Source organism: Heterodontus francisci, unplaced genomic scaffold (genome assembly GCF_036365525.1).
Source record: "Heterodontus francisci isolate sHetFra1 unplaced genomic scaffold, sHetFra1.hap1 HAP1_SCAFFOLD_102, whole genome shotgun sequence".
Taxonomy (NCBI): domain Eukaryota; kingdom Metazoa; phylum Chordata; class Chondrichthyes; order Heterodontiformes; family Heterodontidae; genus Heterodontus; species Heterodontus francisci.
Genome location: NW_027140380.1, coordinates 1013052 through 1018381, shown reverse-complemented (window position 1 = coordinate 1018381; position 5330 = coordinate 1013052). Strand labels below are relative to the sequence as shown.

The 5330-nt window shown below is 43.4% G+C and overlaps 1 non-coding gene across 1 annotated transcript; it reads right to left on the bottom strand.

The window, feature by feature from the left end:
- Positions 1–3654: 3654 nt before the first annotated feature.
- On the bottom strand, positions 3655–3736 carry trnas-gcu (transfer RNA serine (anticodon GCU)). Its single transcript has one exon. It is a non-coding gene; the product is annotated as a tRNA-Ser (tRNA).
- Between the last annotated feature and the right edge of the window lie 1594 nt (positions 3737–5330).

Sequence of the window (5330 nt, the reverse complement as noted above, 5' to 3'; positions counted from 1 at the left end):
TGCGCATTTAGCCGGCTGACTTACTCTAATGCAACGACACTGACTCCACCCAGAGTCTGTCTGGTCCACTAGAGTAAGTGAAGTTTTTTGATACGGGTACGACTGTTTATGCATTAAGATTCATGCTACACCCCCTTGTTTAACCAATCAGTGCGATACAATTCGACTTCACCCACGTGGTGACATGCAGTACATCTGTTACTGAGGTTACAATACACTCCATTCTCAATCCATACTTGTTACTAATAAAATATTGTTTTGTACCAGCAAGATAAAACAAAGCAGACAAGCAAGCTAATTAGCAAGAACATAGGAATCATTTATAATCATTCGAGTCTCACTCCCTACATGGATCATGAGTCTGTCTCTACCTTGTGACAAGTAATTGCGGCGCATCCTGCTATCTCTATTAGGTGTACATTCCTGAGTGTTTCGTGCAGTCTGCAGCTACATCAAGTAGCGGCAGTTCACAAAGATAAGAGGGGCCTAGCACTCCTTATCACTCACACAGGGATGGACATCATTTGATTCACAGGAGTCCATTTGTTCCAAACAACAGGGAGTCACACAATCAGGCCAAAAAGAACAGATGTCTTTGCAATTACCAGTGTCGGCTAAGCTTTACAGTCTCACACGCTCTGCATTTACTTTTAACTATTTCATTGTGGTTTCTGCCACTTAAAATCAAAGCTCAGCAAAGCTACTATTCCTAACTTGGCTATCTTTCCCATTAAGCATAGTGCCATGCCTTTCTGCTCACTTCCACACTCGTACTGAAGACTTGTGCTCCAGAACTAGCTGCGCCCTCAGCCAAGCTGTTCCAGTAGAGCTGCAACACAGGCATCTACTTGACAATGTGGAAAATTACCCAAGTGTGCCCTCTCCATAAAAAAAATGCAGGACAAATCCAATCTGACCAATTGACGCCCCATCAGTCTACTGTCAATCATCAGCAAAGTGATGGAAAATGTCACCAACAGTGCTATCAAGCACCACACACTTAGCAATAATCTGATCATCGATGCTCAATTTAGGTTCTGCCAGGGTCTCTCAGCTCCAGGAAATAATTTGGCAGATAGAGTAGAATGTGGGAAAATGTGAGGTTATCCACTTTGGTAGGAAGAATAGAAAAGGAAAATATTAATTAAATTGTGAGAGATTACAGAATGCTGCGGTGCAGAAGGATCTGGGTGTCCTCGTACATGAATCACAAAAAGTTACCATGCAGGTACAGCAAATAATTAGGAAGGCAAATGGAATGTTACCCTTTATTGCAAGGGGGATGGAGTATAAAAGTAGAGAAGTCTTGCGACAAATGTACATGGTGCTGGTGAAACCACACCGAGCGTACTGTGTACAGTTTTGGTCTCCTTATTTAAGGAGGGATATACTTGCATTGGAGGCAGTTCAGAGAAGGTTCATTGGATTAATTCCTGTGATGAAGGTGTTGTCTCATGAGGAAAGTTGAGCAGGTTGGACCGATACTCATTGGAGTTGAGAAAAATGAAAGGAGAACGTATTGAGACATATAAGATTCTGAGGGAGCTTGACAGGGTAGATGCTGAGAGGATGTTTTCTCTCGTGGTGGAATCTAGAACTCGGGGACACAGTTTCAGATTTAGGGGTTTTTCATTTAAGAAGGAATTTCTTCTCTCAGAGGGTGATTAATCTTTGGAATTCTTTACCGCAGAGAGCAGTGGAGGCTGGGTCATTGAATGGCTTCAAGATTTTTATCTACAAGAGAGCCAAGGGTTATGTGGGCAGGCAAGAAAGTGGGGTTGAGGTCATGATCAGGTCAGCCATGATCCTATTGAATGGCGGAGCAAGCTCGAGGGGCCAAATGGCCTACTCCTGCTCCTAGTTCTTCTGATCTTATGTTCGTATGACCTCATTGCAGCTTGGTCCAAACAGAGATGAAAGACTGGAATTCCAGAGGAGAGGTGAGAGTGATTGCCCTTGAGTGAGTGTGGCATCAAGGATCCCCAGCAAAATTGAAGTCAATGGGAATCAGGGGGAAAACTCTTCACTTGTTGAAGTCATACCTTGCACAAAACAAGATGTTGTGGTTAGTGGAGGCCAATCATCTCAGCCCAGGACATTGCCTCAGGAGTTTCTCAGGGTAGTGTTGCAGACCCAAACATCCCAGCTGTTTCATTGACGACTTTCTCTTCAACATCAGTCAGAAGTGGGAATGTTAGATGATGACTCACAACTCTTCAGATACTGAAGCAGTCTGTGCCTGCAAGCAGCAAGACCTGAACAACATTCAGGCTTGAGCTGATAAGTGACAAGCAACCTTCTGGCCACACAAGTGCCAAGCAGTGAACATCTCCAATGAGAGAGAGAAAAAATCTACCTTTTGATATTCAGAAGCATTATCATCGTTAAATCCCCCACCATCAACATCTTGACCAGAAACGTAACTGGACCAGTCACATCAATGCTGTGGCTATAAGCGCAGGTCAGAGATTACGAATTCTGTAGCAAGTATCTCACCTCCTGACACCCCAAATCCTGTCCACCATCTACAAGGCACAAGTCAGGAGTGGGATGGAATACATCCCACTCAACAACATTCAAGAAGCTCAACACCATCCAGGACAAAGCAGCACACTTGATCGGCACCTAACCCGCCACCTTAAACATTCAATCCCTCCACAACCAGTAAACAGCGGCTGCAGTGTGTACCATCTCCATATGCACTGCAGCAACTCGCCAAGTATCCTTCAACAGCACCTTCCAAACTCGTGACCACTATCACCTCGAAGGACAAGGGCAGCAGATGCATGGGAACTCACTACCTGCAGGTTCCCCTCCAAGTCACTCACCATCCTGACTTGGAACGATATCGCCATTTCTTCACTGTTGTTGGGTCACAATCCTGGATCTCCCTCCCCAACAGCACTGTGGGTGTTCCTGCACCATATGGACTGCATCAGTTCAAGAAGGCAGCTCTCCACCACCTTCTCAACGGCAATAGGAATGGGGAATAAATGCTCGCCTTATCAGCGATACTCACACCCAAGAATGAATAAAAACCAAATCACTCTCCACAGATTCCCCACAATCTGGGCTTGGACATTTACTTCAGGAGCACAGAGCTTTATATCACTGCAACATGAGTTCCAATCTTCATATTCTGTTCACTTTTCACATTATTTTCGACCAGTCCACGAGCTTTTATTAATTCAGTATTCGGGTCTCTGCTCCTCCGCCGTTTCTAACATCTCACCTCTTCCAAAAAAACGCTCTGATCTATCGTAGGTAGTAGATGACCCCTCATTTTAAACTCCATCTGGCAAAGCATTGCTCACTCAATTAATCTATCAAGAAGATTTGAAAATAAATTTCTTGCCAAAGGATAATTTTCTGCATCTGCTCCCTCGCCATTTGCTTTTCCCATTTGTCTTTCACTTGGTGCAAAGCCAGAGAAAGTAAAGATGGAAGGAAGGAGGGGAAGAAAAATCCTGCTCCGTTTCGTGATCCCTATTTGATCTTCATTGCAGTGCAGTTTGGGTGAAGAATTCCAAATGTCTGTCTCAATTTTATTAAAGTATAACCAATTCTGGAATCACGATCTGGACACAGACAAAAACGGGTTTTGAGGCTGACTTTACACATAAACTCCCCCAACATAAATAGTTCATAAACAAGCGACAAGGATGGGATTCGAACCCACGCATGCAGAGCACAATGGATCAGCAGTCCATCGCCTTAACCTCTCGGCCACCTTGTCAGTTGCATAAGCATGGATGTCACCTTCAGCACAGCTTCTCGCTGTGCAGCGAGCTGTGTTTTGATGGAAATATATCTTCTGCAAGTAAATGAAGTTGGGAATGGAGCGGTGTGAAACATTTTCAGACCATGTCCAACACATTTCTACTCAGTGTGAAAACCCACCACGGAAAGACTGGAACATACAATCATTTCATCACATCATGATTAACATCACTCAGACACCGGAACCATGAGGTCACTGACGAAGTCATGATGACCGAATTTCTCATGAAATGACAACTGAACTAACTGACTGGAAGAATTGCTTTAACTCCACATGATCAGAGAGACACAGCCTCAGACCAACTTGTCGGGTGGTGTAAACAGATATCACTGCTTCTGATCTTCACCAGAACAGAGAGTGAGATTTGACATTGATCATCAAACAGACTGTGAGAGAATACAACAGAATAAAACACATGGAGAGACACTGTGGAATAACAAATAGATTTGATTGGAATGTTGAAATTTTGATTGGAATGGATAAAACACCAGAAACAGTAGATTAAATTGGGATTCTCATCATTGTATTGATCTGGGACAGAAAAGAGAAACTGATGGAAAGAAGAGAAGAAGGAAGAAAAGAAAGGATGGAACTGTTCCATTTTTTCAGTTTTTTCACTCACCCATCAAAGCTGATAAAATAAGTTGCAAATAACAGAGAATTTCACCAAAAAGGGAGATTAAATGTTGCTGAAACCTTGGATCGAAGGATGCCCCAATAGATCACCTGTTTAACTGTCTCCTCACTGGGGGATTTCAATCAGTGAGCAATATTATTCTCTACTTTTTTTGTTAATTGGTCCCAGAACTGTCACTTGGAATTAATATCTGTGTTCTGACTCCTGAATAATAAAATTGTGAGTGTCTCGATATTTTCTGGACACATTTCCTGCTGAAAGAACTAAGAACTCTTTTCTAATTTACACAATACAAAATACACACTCATCAAGCCTGCTAAGCGAGCATCCTTGGTGCTGCTCTCTCTTCTCCCAAACTTCATCTCATGTGACTGTTACATTATCACTCTGACAGTGGGAGGGGTTGATCCCACCATCTTCAACATTAACCCTTTACATCCTTATACCACACTGTCTGTCCAAAAAAAATGGGTGGAGGGAACTTCCTTCATTTATCAAAGCACCAACAGCAGCACAGTGGCGCAATGGTTAGCACCACAGCCTCACAGCTCCAGTGACCAGAATTCAGTTCTGGGTACTGCCTGTGTGGGGTTTGCAAGTTTTCCCTGTGTCTGTGTGGGTTTCCGCCGGGTGCTCTGGTTTCCTCCCACCTCCAAAAGACTTGCAGGTTGATAGGTAAATTGGCCATTGTAAATTGTCCCTAGTGTAGGTACGTGGTTGGAGAATGGTGGGGATGTGGTAGAGAATATGGGATTAATGTAGGATTAGTATAAATGGGTGGTTGCTGGTTGGCACAGACACGGTTGGCCGAAGGGCCTGTTTCAGTGCTGTATCTCTAAATAAGAAAAGTAAAATAAAAGCTACCAGTCGTAAATCAATTCAAACCCATTAGAGAGATAGAGGGAGACTGTC